The following is a 15,595-nucleotide window of genomic DNA, read 5'->3' on the forward strand; positions in this document are numbered from 1 at the left end:
GAGCAGACTGAGAAGGACTACAAAGACAGGTTTACAATGCATGTATATAAACGCACAAAGTGTTGTGAATAAAGTCGGTGAGCTACAAGCACAAATAGCCATGTAGGAATATGATGTAGGGGCAATAATGGAAACATGGCTTAAAAATGGTGAGAACTGGGCATTTAATATACAAAGATACAAAGTGTTCAGAAAAGATAGGGATGGACAAAAAGGAGGTGGGATGACAGTACTGATTAAGGAAGACATTGTAGAGTTGGAAAGGGAGGATGTCCTTGAGAGGGCAAAGACAGAATCCATTTGGTTAGGGTTGAGAAGCAAAAAGGGTATGATCGTGCTAATGGGCGTGCTCTATAGACCTCCAAAAGTGAGAGAGATAGAGGAGCAAATCTGCAGGGAAATGACAGAGATGTGCAATAACTATAGAGTGGTGATATTGAGGGACTTTATTTACCCAAATATTGATTGGGATAATATTAGACTGGGGGGGAGGGGGGGGAGGAATTTCTGAAATGTGTTCAGAAGAACTTCCTTGACCAGTATATTCTCAGTTTGCTGGATTTGGTGTTGGGGAATGAGGTGGGCCAAATGGACTAAGTATCTGCTGGGAAACACTTGCATAAGAGCAATCATTGTATGTGAGTGTCCTTGAGAGGTTTCACAGGAGATTTACCATAATGGTTCCAGGAATGAGGGATTTTAGCTACAAGGTTAGTTTTGAAAGGCTTAAATTTGTTCTCTGATGAGCAAAGGAGATTGAGGGGAGATTTGATAAAAGGTGTCCAAGATTATGACATGCTTGCATAGGGTAGACAGGACCTTGGTTTAACATCTCAATCAAAAGACTCTCTCAGTACTGCACTGGGAGCAACAGCCTAGATTATGAAATAAAAACAAGAAATGCTGGAACCACTCAGCAGGTCTGGCAGCACCTGTGAAAAGAGAAGCAGAGTTAACGTTTCGGGTCAGTGACCCTTCTTCCGAAACGTTAACTCTGCTTCTCTTTTCACAGGTGTTGCCAGACCTGCTGAGTGGTTCCAGCATTTCTTGTTTTTATTTCAGATTTCCAGCATCCGCAGTATTTTGCTTTTAGCCTAGATTATGAGCTGTTCCCATTGGCTGATGGTACAAGAACTTTCTTTTGGGCCTCCTTATCTCGAGAGACAATGGATACGCGCCTGGAGGTGGTCAGTGGTTTGTGAAGCAGCGCCTGGAGTGGCTATAAAGGCCAATTCTGGAGTGACAGGCTCTTCCACAGGTGCTGCAGAGAAATTTGTTTGTTGGGGCTGTTGCACAGTTGGCTCTCCCCTTGCGCCTCTGTCTTTTTTCCTGCCAACTACTAAGTCTCTTCGACTCGCCACAATTTAGCCCTGTCTTTATGGCTGCCCGCCAGCTCTGGCGAATGCTGGCAACTGACTCCCACGACTTGTGATCAATGTCACACGATTTCATGTCGCGTTTGCAGACGTCTTTATAACGGAGACATGGACGGCCGGTGGGTCTGATACCAGTGGCGAGCTCGCTGTACAATGTGTCTTTGGGGATCCTGCCATCTTCCATGCGGCTCACATGGCCAAGCCATCTCAAGCGCCGCTGACTCAGTAGTGTGTATAAGCTGGGGATGTTGGCCGCTTCAAGGACTTCTGTGTTGGAGATATAGTCCTGCCACCTGATGCCAAGTATTCTCCGAAGGCAGCGAAGATGGAATGAATTGAGACGTCGCTCTTGGCTGGCATACGTTGTCCAGGCCTCGCTGCCGTAGAGCAAGGTACTGAGGACACAGGCCTGATACACTCGGACTTTTGTGTTCCGTGTCAGTGCGCCATTTTCCCACACTCTCTTGGCCAGTCTGAACATAGCAGTGGAAGCCTTACCCATGCGCTTGTTGATTTCTGCATCTAGAGACAGGTTACTGGTGATAGTTGAGCCTAGGTAGGTGAACTCTTGAACCACTTCCAGAGCGTGGTCGCCAATATTGATGGATGGAGCATTTCTGACATCCTGCCCCATGATGTTCGTTTTCTTGAGGCTGATGGTTAGGCCAAATTCATTGCAGGCAGACGCAAACCTGTCGATGAGACTCTGCAGGCATTCTTCAGTGTGAGATGTTAAAGCAGCATCGTCAGCAAAGAGGAGTTCTCTGATGAGGACTTTCCGTACTTTGGACTTCGCTCTTAGACGGGCAAGGTTGAACAACCTGCCCCCTGATCTTGTGTGGAGGAAAATTCCTTCTTCAGATGATTTGAACGCATGTGAAAGCAGCAGGGAGAAGAAAATCCCAAAAAGTGTGGGTGCGAGAACACAGCCCTGTTTCACACCACTCAGGATAGGAAAGGGCTCTGATGAGGAGCCACCATGTTGAATTGTGCCTTTCATATTGTCATGGAATGAGGTGATGATACTTAGTAGCTTTGGTGGACATCCGATCTTTTCTAGTAGTCTGAAGAGACCACGTCTGCTGACGAGGTCAAAGGCTTTGGTGAGATCAATGAAAGCAATGTAGAGGGGCATCTGTTGTTCACGGCAACAAGAACTAGGCAATACAGAATTATGGTTTTGGGCAAGAGAGACAGGAGGGATGTAAAGAATAATTTTTTGTGACCTGGAACTTGCTGCCTACCAGGTTGGTGGAAGCAGAGAAGATCAATGGTTTCAAAAGAAATTGTATTGGCACTTGAGGGTAGAAACTTGCAGGGCTACGAGGATAGAGCAGGGGAAGGGGACTGATTGGATTGTTATACCACGATCAATATTTAATCCATATTTTTCCTTCAACCAACATCAGTTAAACAGATTATCTGGCCATTATCTCATTGCTATTTGTGGGACCTTACTGTGCATAAACTGATTGCCACGTTTCCTACATTACAACATTGTCTACAATTCAAAAAGTACTTAATTGACTGTAAAGTGCTTTGGGATGTTGTGAGAGAATAAAAGATGCTAATCAAGGCAAGCTCTTTCTTTTATCAGAATTCAGCACAATCAGCCTGTGTGGGTGCCTGCCTGCAAACACAAGAATACAGAGCTGAACTTTACCGTCCCTGTTCCCATACACCTTCAACCCCTTTTCTTTCAGCCCCCTATCCAATCAATTTTCTGCTCAGGGCATTGGGAGCTGCAAGGAGCCAGCAGGTCAGCCAAAACCGGAATGATAAGTGTACTTATCAGTACTTGGTGTAGGACAGGATTCATGTGTTTTGGCTAAGTTGGGTGTTGTGTGCGGCGGGGCTCAGGAAGCTGGTAGCAATGCCTGGAAATAAGTTAATGAAAGCATGGGCAAGGATTTTTTTTATACTTTCAAGGAATGTGGACATTCCTGGCAAGGCCAGCATTTGTCGCCCATCCCTAATTGCCCTTGAGAAGGTGGTGATGAGCTGCTTTCTTAAACCACTGCAGTCCATCTGGTGTGGGTACACCCACAGTGCTGTTAGGGAGGGCGTTCCTGGATTTTGATCCAGCAACAGTGAAGGAACAGTGATATAGTTCCAAGTCAGGATGGTGTGTGACTTGGAGGGGAACTTGCAGATGGTGGTGCTTCCATGCATTTGTCGTCCTTGTCCTTCTAGGTGGAAGAGGTCATGGGTTTGAAAGGTGCTGTTGATGGAGGCGTGGTGAATTGCTGCAGTGCATCTTGTAGATGGTCCACACTGCTGCCACTGTGCACCAGTGGTGGAGGGAGTGAATATTTAAGGTGGTGGATGGGGTGCCGATCAAGCAGGCTACTTTGTCCTGATAATGTCGAGCTTCCTGAGTGTTGTTGGAACCGCACTCATCCAGGCAAGTGCAGAGTATTCCGTCACACTCCTGACTTGTGCCTTGTAGATGGTGGACAGGCTTTGGGGAGTCAGGAGGTGAGTTACTCGCTGCAGTATTCCCAGCCTCTGACCTGTTCTTGTAGCCACAGTATTTATGTGGCTGGTCTAGTTCAGTTTCTGATCAATGGTAACTGCTAGGTTCTTGATAATTCAGCAATGGTAATGCCATTGAATGTGAAGGGGCGATGGTTAGAATGTCTCTGATTGTAGAAAGCTTAAAGCACAGATTCGTTGGATTTCCAACATGGTGAAATCACTTCAGCCCTTAGAAAGTCAAATGGCTGGCCAACAGTCATCAAAGTCATATTGGCAATAAGTAACCTAAGTCTCCATGGTGAATAGTCTTTGTTCGCATCTCAAACCGCAACATCAGCTAGCTATTTCGAAATTCACTAGTTACAAGTCTCTTGACATTGCAGAGCTGCCAGCTCTCCAGTTGCTAGTATATAAATATTTATTATCTAGGCCTAGCCTATGTTCCGAGTGTAATGAATATCGTTAGATCTTTGATTGTGTTCTTATTTGAATATTGAATTAAACATGTGCCTTCACAAAACATTTCCAAATTGCGCTGGCCATAGTTCCTTGATAGTGTGGTAAATGTGTTACAAATATTTCATTAAAAATGTATTTAGTCAATATATTTCAGAGTATATCAAGATGCATATTGTTTTGATATTCATTCCATAAAATGATATCCAAATGGATCGAATTAACATCCAAATACATCAAAATAACAATAATAGGTATTTTTCTAATAAATTGTAAAATATTCTTTTGAAGAGAAGTTTAGTAAACGTGGGGGTTTTCTGAAATAATGGACCCAGCCCCAGTTCAACCTCTAATTCAGAGTATATGCACGCTGAAGATTTATTAGGTCTTTCTCCTTTGGAGCTGATTTCAGTCAGTATTTTTCAACATATTGCGGAGTCCTGTGTGCACACATTAAAACAAGAAAGAGTGAAGTTCAGAGGAAAGGGACGCATTATGCCCAGAACAGATTTTCAAAGTAATGTTGCATTTGAGACACAGGAACATTGGAACAGGAGGAGCCCATTTAACCCCTGGAGCCTGTTCTGCTGGTCAATTGGATCACAGCCGATCTGTACCTTAACTCCATTTAGCTGCCTTGGTTCCGTAACCCTTAGTACCCTTGTCTAACAAAAATCTAGCAATCTCAGTTTTGAAATTCTCTATTAGCCAGGTCTCAACAGCTTTTTGGGGGAGAGAGTTCCAGATTATCACTTCCCATTGTGTGAAGACATAATAGTACAATTGTAGATGGCTCTCAAGAAGTCAGGAACAGTTATGATGGATTTTGCATTTTAAGCCACTTTCCCCTTTCAGTTCTCTGTCAGCATTGTGCACCACTCCCTTGACATATCCCCCAAGTATCAGCCAGTGTCACTCTTGTGCCAACCACTGGGATGGGTACCAGGGCAATGTGTGTTGCTTCATCCTTCCACTTTCTCTATTTTTATGGTGCCAGTATGGCACCAAAATATCTCACTCTATGCATTTGTCAAAAAGATATTTTCCAAGGGAAAAGGGGAAGATAAGTCATGATGAAGAATCATGCTCTAAATGTTAGCCTATCTCAAGCTGCGTTCATTTGTGTGTTAATGACAAAATGGTGCTTCCCACCAGTTGTTGAGCCTTGGCCAATAGAGAATTTCAAAATTGTGATCACTAGATTTTTGTTAGACAAGGGTACTAAGGGCTACGGAACCAAGGCGGCGAACTGGAGTTCAGGTACAGATCGGCTGTGATCGCATCCTGATTTGAAAACTATCGGGGTCATTTTCCTGGGTTAGCACCCAAATAGTACTTAATTAACAGGAACATTTGGCCACCAATCCTGCACACCTGAACAGCACTGCAGCTGAATTTCCTGTATGACGATTCAAGTGGTTACACCTGCCTGCACCTGAAAAGGGCGCAGCAATCTAAACTACACAGAAATGAATGTCAGACACCTGTGCCTTCAGATGATCTGCTCTGGCACTGGCTGTACTCCAGGGCCAAATTGCTCCCAGAAAAGCAATGCTATTGATTACTGAACCTCTGTTGAGCCACTATTGGCCCGAAAGGACGAGCAGTCAGTTAAAATCAGGGCAGTGACTTACTCCAAACCCACCACTGGCTGTAGTTTTTAGCAGGTGAGTGAAACATTCAGTGGAAGGCAGGCTTCAATTATGTCATTGGTGCCTAACTGCAATTTTAAATCGAGGCCTGAGTCTTACAGTAATTCACATATCAAAAGAACAAATAATATTACACCTTGTCCCAGGCTTTCCCTTCCTCTCCTCTGTGATGCTCTCCTCACCTGCCCCACCTTGCGCCTCCCACCTAATCACTCACCTGATGGCCAGAGACCCTTCCTTCAAGTCCCAGCCATGCCATCCAGCTGCCTGAAATCCAGACCACCAGCTAAATGGTGCTTCCCACCAATTGTTGAGCCTTGGCCAATAGAGAATTTCAACATTGTGATCACTAGATTTTTGTTAGACAAGGGTACTAAGGGCTACGGAACCAAGGCAGCTAAATGGAGTTAAGGTACAAATTGGCTATGATCCAATTGAACTGCAGAATGGGCTCGAGGGGCTAAATGGGCTACTCCTATTCCAATATTCCTATGTTTCAATTGCACTTTACTTTGAAAATCTGTTCGAGGCATAATGCATCTCCTTCCTTGGAATTTCACTCTTCCTCGTTTTTATGTGTGCACACAGGACTCCGCAATATGTTGAAAAATACTGAGTGAAATCAGCTCAAAAGGAGAAGGACCTAATAAATCTTTAACATGCACATATTCTCTGATAGCAAGAATGCAGATAAAACCCAGCAGTTAAAATCTCCCTGGGCCTCACGCCACAAAGAGCTGGATGGTTTACCGTCTGCGTCACCCCCTTTCCACCCCCCCTCCGCTACCTGCATGACTCCTGTCAGGCATTAAAGGCATTAAAATCCAGTTCTATCTGCCTTCAAGGGAAGGCTTGTGGTGCTGAGAAAGGTTTTTTATTTATTGCTTTTGGAATAGAGAATAGCTTTATTGCTTCAGGGTCTGTTGCAGGATGCTATGTCTTTTACATTTAGCAACGTTCAGAATAGTGCCACCTCCCTCTTTCCACTATAGTACATTTGGAGGCAGACAAGATGAAACAAGTATAATCCGCCTTGACAACTGCTGTGCTCATCTTCCTAGGCCACTCCTTAGCCAGTGACAACTGTTTCCCTACCACAGAGTTGAATCCCCTCCCCCTGACCATACACTTGCCCGATGCCACCTGGAAAGAAACTTGCCTTGCAACCAGCCCAACAATGGCCTCCTATTCCCACACAATTGTTCTTCTTTTCTCCCCAGTTTCTCTACCTACTGTTTGGAAAAACAGTGTCACCCTCTTACCAACTGCCCGCCATGCAAATTTTAGAAGCTCCCAGACTGCTACTTGCAGTATTGCTTCCAGCCATGGCAGAACAGTACAAACCCATTCACAGAGGATGGAACTTGCAATTAACGTGAAAACCACTAACACCCATCAAAACACTGCTTAGGCAGCATGATTTCAGGGAAATGAGATAGATCCTTGAAGCGGGTCATCAGTGAGGACTTGCATCTTTGGGAAGCCTTGCTCGAAGTTCCCTGACTTTCCATGGGAAATGTGACAAAAGTGTTCCCCTGATCTACTCAATGTAGTCTGATTAATATGGCAAAAGTCACCAGTGCTGGGTGAAAGTGTCCAGTGGCATAAACATTCAAAGCTGTGATTGACTTTTAGAACATTGGCAGTAGGGCTGTCCCTGTGCGAGACCTTGTCTGCAGGTCACATAAACGATGAGAGATAAGAAGTTAAGACAACGGGCATGGCCTCCCCTACCATTAAGAAGTCGGAATGTGAGGAGAAGAGCTTTACCATATGTCTGAACAAGCGTGCACAGAACTTTCCCTTTTGGTCAAAAGGGAAATCAGAGCTGGGTACAACATGCAGTCTAACCTGAGGCTTCCTGGCTGTTGGTCACGCAATGTTGAACTCTGACTGATAGCACAGTCAAACTGCAGCCCTTTCCTTACAGATGCCGATAAACTCGAGGTGTGTTTGTAAATAAAGAAAGCAGCTAGCCCAGACTACTGCTGATGCATATTTGAAACATCCCACAACAAATGTTCCAAATCTCCCAGAGTAGAATCCAAAGAAAGATAGAAAGAATTTACATTTCCATTGTGCCTTTCATGACTTCATAACGTCCCAAAGTGCTTTACTGCCAATGAAGTACTTTTGAAGAGTAGTCACTGTTGGAAAATGTCTTATATCTTCATTTTGGATTTGCATTATGCATGGTTTCTCTTTTCTTTAGCTAGATTCCATGAATTAGCATTACAAGAGCATAGCTTTGAGGGATCAAAATTGGGGATTTGGCTATGGAGGCTGGTATGATTGAAATCAATGGATCAAAAACCATCAACCAAAGCTCTGAACCAAGGGCACTAATTTGTCAATGTACCCCTTTATAACCTGCTCATTGCATTATTACAAAAAAAAACGTTAAACCAACACCAGGCCATTCCTTAGCCGCACAAATGAAGAATTTTGTGGCTTTGTCACTGTAGTACTCTGGAAATCGCACGAAACTTTGGCTTTTTTTTTAGATTTAGAGATACAGCACTGAAACAGGCCCTTCGGCCCACCGAGTCTGTGCCGACCATTAACCACCCATTTATACTAATCCTACACTAATCCCATATTCCTACCTCATCCTCACCTGTCCCTATATTCCCCTACCACCTAGCTATACTAGGGGCAATTTATAATGGCCAATTTACCTATCAACCTGCAAGTCTTTTGGCTGTGGGAGGAAACCGGAGCACCCGGAGGAAACCCACGCAGACACAGGGAGAACTTGCAAACTCCACACAGTCAGTACCCAGAATTGAACCCGGGTCGCTGGAGCTGCGGTGCTAACCACTGCGCCACTGTGCCGCCCTAAATATTTGAATATTAATATATGAATATACTTGAATATTAAAATGGCAGTACTCATCACTTAGTGGCCCAAAGCAGCTTGCCCACGCCACTCACAAAGACTGGTATTTAGTGCCAAGCCAGTCAAGCTGCCAACTGCACATATTAAAAACCTCATCCATCTGACAGCTGCCAACATATCTAAGTGAAATGAGTATGGGTAGTCTCAAGGCAGCTCAGAACGGGCATTGGGCCATCGCACTATTCACATTTGGAACAAAAATAAACAATGCATGTTTTGAAGAAAGATTCAAAAGAATGGTCTCAGCATGTTGGCGCTTTCTCACAATATCCTGATCGTCGTTTGGATTGAATTGATCACTCACACTGATTGACAATCACAGTACTTCAATAACTGACTACTAATGGGGCCACAGCAGTAAAATGTAAGGTCGAAAGGGGTAATTAGCCCTGCTCGCACCAGCCTCTATCAATGCACCAAACTCTATTGCCCTTGTTTGTTCAGATCAGTCTTTGGCAGCAACTCCTAAACGTGTGACCTCTACCACCTAGGACAAGGGTAGCAGGTGCATGGGAACACCACCACCTCCATCCTGACATTGACATATTTCACCATTCGTTCATGGTCACTGAGTCAAAATTCTGGAACTCCCTACCTAACAGCACTGTGGGAGCACCTTTACCATACAGACTGCAGCAGTTCAACAAGGAAGCCCACTGCCACATTGGATGCGCAATAAATGCCAGCCTTGCCAGCGACTCCCATATCCCCAGAATGAATATAAAATATTAATAATGATCAAATTGACATATAGAGCATTGGATTCAGTATAAACAAATCTTTCCTTGTTTTGATTCGAGCATTGTCATTATTGGAATAGTCAACCTTGTAATATACAAATTTAATGATACATGCACTTTGATCTGTCCTGCCCTGTAACAGACTCCCCCTGGGCTTTGTAATATCACTATACAGATAAAGCTTGATCTGTTTTGACAAAGTTGTTCTTTGTTAATGTATGGATCCAGTTCATCTAATTGAAAATTCAAAGGAAGAACATTTCTAGTATTTGCAATGATGATTTTCAACTTCACAGTCCGAGGGATAATTAGCTCGGGCAGAAGATGCTCCAAATACAGCACAAGACCATCAGCACCTGAAAGAGAAAGATAAGTTAAAGAAGGAGTACTCGGTTACTTTAACTGGAGGTTGGCATACAACAAATCTGAGGCTGGGGTCCTGAGTCCCCATATAATTATAAAAGGGTTAATGTAACGTTGTGTGATATTAGTAATGACTTTTTTGTATTCACTCATGGGGTGCAGCACCGCTGGCAAGGCCAGCATTTATTACACATCCCGAATCGCCATTGAGAAGGTGGTGGTGAGCCGCCTTCTTGAACCACTGCAGTCCGAGTAGTGTAGGTATACTCACAGTGGTGTTAGGGAGGGAGTTCCAGGATTTTGACTCAGCAATGTTGAAGGAATGGCAATATACATCCAAGTCAGGATGGTGTGTGACCTGGAGGGGAATATGGAAATGGTGATATTCCCATGCACCTGCTGCCCATGAACTCCTAGGTGGTAGCGGTTGTGGATTTAGGAGGTGCTGTTAAGGAAGCCTTAATGAGTTACTGCAGTGGTAGATGGTACACAGTACTGTCACAGTGTGCCTGTAGTGGAGTGAGTAAATGTTTAAGATAATGGATATGGTGCCAATCAATGTACTGCTTTGTTTTGGATGGTGTAGAACTTCTTGATTGTTAGAGCCGTACTCATGCAGGCAAGTGCACACTATTCGATCACACTCCTGACTTGCGCCATTTGCCTTGTGGAAAGGCTTTGGGAAGTCAGGAATTGAGTCACTCGCTGCAGTATACCCAACCTCGAGGCGTATGTATGAAATCGTTTAGTCCAACATTAATGGCAGCGCAAACACAATTATTTGAACATGAACAAATCCAAAAATCTCTAAATGTAAGAACACTTTTATGGTGGAAATAAAATCATTGCTCATTAGCATAGATTTGTTAAGGGAAGATCTTGTTTGACCAACTTGAACAAATTTTTTGAAGTAACAAGGAAGATCGATGAGAGTAGTGCAGTTGATGTGGTCTACATGGATTTTAGCAAGACTTTTGACAAGGTGCAATGTGACAGACTGTTTAAAAATTAAAATCCCATGGGATCCAGAGAAATGCAGCAAGGTGGATACAAAATTGGCTCAGTGGCAGGAAAAAAAGTGTAATTGTTGACGTTGTTTTAGTGACTGGAGGGCTGTTTCCAGTGGCATTCTGCAGGACTCAGTACTGGGTCCCCTGCATTTTGTGGTACATATTAACGATTTGGATGTAAATGTCGGGGGCATGATCAAGAAGTTTGCAGACGACATAAAGATTGGCCATGTGGTAGGTAGTGAGGAGGATAGCTGTAGGAAGATATTGATGGTCTGGTCATTTATTTATTTAGAGATACAGCACTGAAACAGGCCCTTCGGCCCACTGAGTCTGTGCCGACCAACAACCACCCATTTATACTAATCCTACATTAACCCCATATTCTCTACCACATCCCCACCATTCTCCTACCACCTACCAACACTAGGGGAAATTTACAATGGCAAATTTACCTATCAACCTGCAAGTCTTTGGCTGTGGGAGGAAACCGGAGCACCCGGCGGAAACCCACGCAGACACAGGGAGAACTTGAAAACTCCGCACAGGCAGAACCCAGAACTGAACCCAGGTCGCTGGAACTGTGAGGCTGCGGTGCTAACCACTGTGCCACTGTGCCGCCAGATGGTCAGATGGGCAGAAAAGTGGCAAATGGAATTCAACCTGGAGAAGTGTGAGGTCATGCATTTGGGGAGGTCAAACAAAGCAAAGGAATACATGACTAATGGGAAAATACTGAGAAGTGTAGAGGAAGTGAGGGACCTTGGAGTGAATGTCCACAGATCCCTGAAGGTAGCAGGTCAGATCGATAAGGTGGTTAAGAAGGCATATGGAATCCTGTCCTTTATTAGCTGAGGTATAGAGTATAAGAGCCGAGAGGTTATGCTGGAACTCAATGGTTAGGCTACAACTTGAGTACTGTGTGCAGTTCTGGTCACCTCATTACAGAAAGGATGTAATTGCACTAGAAAGGGTACAGAAGAGATTTACGAGGATGTTGCCGGGACTGAAAATTGCAGCTGTGAGGAAAGATTGGATAGGCTAGGGTTGTTCTCCTTGGAACAGAGAAGGCTGAGGGGAGATATGATTGAAATGTACAACATTTTGAGGGGCCTGGATAGAGTGGATGTGCAGGGCCTATTCACCTTAGCAGAGAGATCAGTAAGTAGGGTACGTAGATTTAAAGTGAATGTTAGAAAAATTAGAGGGGAGATGAGGAAAAACGTTTTCACCCAGAGGGTGATGGGGGTCTGGAACTCACTGCCTGAAAGGGTAGTTGAGGCAGAAACCTTCAAATCATTCAAAAGGAGTCTGGATCTGCACCTCAAAGTGCCATAATCTTCAGGGCTATGGACCAAATGCTGGAAGGTGGGATTAGAATAGGTGGATCGTTTATCGGCCGGCACAGATACGATGGGCCAAGTGACCTCTTTCTGTGGCTTAAACTTTCTTTGATTTTCAATGAGTTTAGCTCTTTCTCTGATAGGCATACATAAATTATCATCAAGCCTCTTTGTTTCAAAAGATTTAGTAACTCAATCTTACTTTAATGTTAAAAGATTGTTAAAGCCAAGCAGCGCCAATGTTTTACAAGCACCAGAAGATTAAAAGCAACAAATAAATTAGCTGTACCTTAATCAGTTAATTTCTTTGCTGACGATGCTGCTTTAACATCTCACACTGAAGAATGCCTGCAGAGTCTCATCGACAGGTTTGCGTCTGCCTGCAATGAATTTGGCCTAACCATCAGCCTCAAGAAAACGAACATCATGGGGCAGGATGTCAGAAATGCTCCATCCATCAATATTGGCGACCACGCTCTGGAAGTGGTTCAAGAGTTCACCTACCTAGGCTCAACTATCACCAGTAACCTGTCTCTAGATGCAGAAATCAACAAGCGCATGGGCAAGGCTTCCACTGCTATGTTCAGACTGGCCAAGAGAGTGTGGGAAAATGGCGCACTGACACGGAACACAAAAGTCCGAGTGTATCAGGCCTGTGTCCTCAGCACCTTGCTCTACGGCAGCGAGGCCTGGACAACGTATGCCAGCCAAGAGCGACGTCTCAATTCATTCCATCTTCGCTGCCTTCGGAGAATACTTGGCATCAGGTGGCAGGACTATATCTCCAACACAGAAGTCCTTGAAGCGGCCAACATCCCCAGCTTATACACACTACTGAGTCAGCGGCGCTTGAGATGGCTTGGCCATGTGAGCCGCATGGAAGATGGCAGGATCCCCAAAGACACATTGTACAGCGAGCTCGCCACTGGTATCAGACCCACCGGCCGTCCATGTCTCCGTTATAAAGACGTCTGCAAACGCGACATGAAATCGTGTGACATTGATCACAAGTCGTGGGAGTCAGTTGCCAGCATTCGCCAGAGCTGGCGGGCAGCCATAAAGACAGGGCTAAATTGTGGCGAGTCGAAGAGACTTAGTAGTTGGCAGGAAAAAAGACAGAGGCGCAAGGGGAGAGCCAACTGTGCAACAGCCCCAACAAACAAATTTCTCTGCAGCACCTGTGGAAGAGCCTGTTACTCCAGAATTGGCCTTTATAGCCACTCCAGGCGCTGCTTCACAAACCACTGACCACCTCCAGGCGCGTATCCATTGTCTCTCGAGATAAGGAGGCCCAAAAGAAGTTGTTTGGTAGTAGAGAACTTGAGTATTCTGAAAATAGAGACAATTTGTCGAACCTTTTTGGCTTGTACTCATCAGGACAATTCGCAAGAATACCAATGTAAGGGAAAGCAACACATTTATACTGTCGATTGGTTGGCAAGTGGACTCTGACTGGTAGAGGCATTGCCATGGAGAATGCACCAGTTTATGGTGACTGACTGTTAACTGCCAAGCTTTGTTTGAAATTTGAACCAGGCAGCTTGACTCTGATTGGTCAGGGCATTGCCCTGAGGAATGAACCAGCGAATAGCTGTCACTTATTTTGTTTAGCTGAAACAGGCGCAGTGTGTGTACATGTTCTTTCTGTCTGCAAAGAACAGGGCCCTGTGTATTAATATATATAGCTTCTAGTACATGGAAATGTGCCACAATGCGAGCCCGACTGACAATCTTAAATTGGTTGTCAGTGTAATTTCTAACACACCGAGGATTATTTAGCAAATGTTGTCCAATCGCGGAATCACATCAATGTTGGACACTGTGTTTTGAGTTTTGCAAGCATGGGCTGGTTGAGTACGGCCTGTACCTTGCCCATTGCGAACAGCAAAAGGGACATGTTGTTTGACGAACCGCCAGTCTTTGGGATGGACAGCCTATATACATAGCATCACACTGGCATTGAAATTCATATCACATTATTTATTCTTACAGTTCCATGCACTGTAAGAGTGGCCTTATCAACAACCTCGTAAATAGGGCCTGAGTTTTTTGCTCACCATGCAAGCTTGATGATGAAATAGGGCGAATCAAAGGCATCCTGCGTGACAATGGCTGCCCTGATCAGATCATTTCTCACTGTATATCGCGCAAACTTATGAATGGGCTTTAAGCTGCCATTTCTGGCCTGAAAAGTGTCCAGTCTACATCAGATTACCTTGGACAGGTAATGCATCCCAAAAATTTGAGCAACAGGTGAAGCTAGCTGTTTCACGCTGCTACTATGCAGTAGCAACACTTGTGATGTTCACCACTAACAGGATGCTGCCATCAAGCCAAAAAGACATTCTGCCTATCACACAAATGAGTAATGTGACATATGAATGTGATGCTATGTATATAGGCCATATGTCCCAAAGACTGGCAGATCATATCAAACAACGTATCCCTTCCGCTGTTCGCAACGGGCAAGGTACAGGCTGTACCCAATCAGCCCATGCTTGCAAAACTCAAAACACAGTGTCCAACATTAGATGTGATGTGATTCCACGATTGGACAACATTTGCTAAATAATCCTCAGTGTGTTAGGAATTATGCTGACAACCAATTTAAGATTTTCAGTCGGGCTCGCAGTGTGGCACATTTCCACATACTGGATGCTACATATATTAATACACAGGGCCCTGTTCTTTGCAGACAGAAAGAACATGTACACACATTGTGCCTGTTTCAGCTAAACAAAATAAGTGACAGCCATTTGCTGGTTCATTCCTCAGGGCAATGCTTTGACCAATCAGATTCAAGCTGCCTGGTTCAAATTTCAAACAAAGTTTGGTAGTTAACTGTCAGCCACCATAAACTGGTGCATTCTTCATGGCAACACCTTTACCAATCAGAATCCACTTGCTAATCAATCAGCACTCTCTTCTCATACAGTATAAATGTGTTGCTTTCTCTTACATTGGTATTCTTGCGAATTGTCCTGATGAGTACAGGACAAAAAGCTTCGACAAAATGGCTCTGTTTTCAGCAATACTCAAGTAGATGAATAATATGAGACATGATATTTGGTAAGTGTAGCATGTTTGGGAGGAAAAGGTGATTTTGGGCCTATGGTTCGCAAATCTTGCCACTATTGGGATTTTCCTCAGGTTATGTCTGGGTCTGTTGTAGACTAATTGATGAAGGTTGATTGCTATAATTAGTCAAACAATTGCATTGTCATTATATTGGGCAACTACTGTTTTATGTCATTGTATGTTGTTGGTAGCAAAGTTAT

The sequence above is a fragment of the Heterodontus francisci genome, chromosome 6, assembly GCF_036365525.1.
Source record: "Heterodontus francisci isolate sHetFra1 chromosome 6, sHetFra1.hap1, whole genome shotgun sequence".
Taxonomy (NCBI): Eukaryota; Metazoa; Chordata; class Chondrichthyes; order Heterodontiformes; family Heterodontidae; genus Heterodontus; species Heterodontus francisci.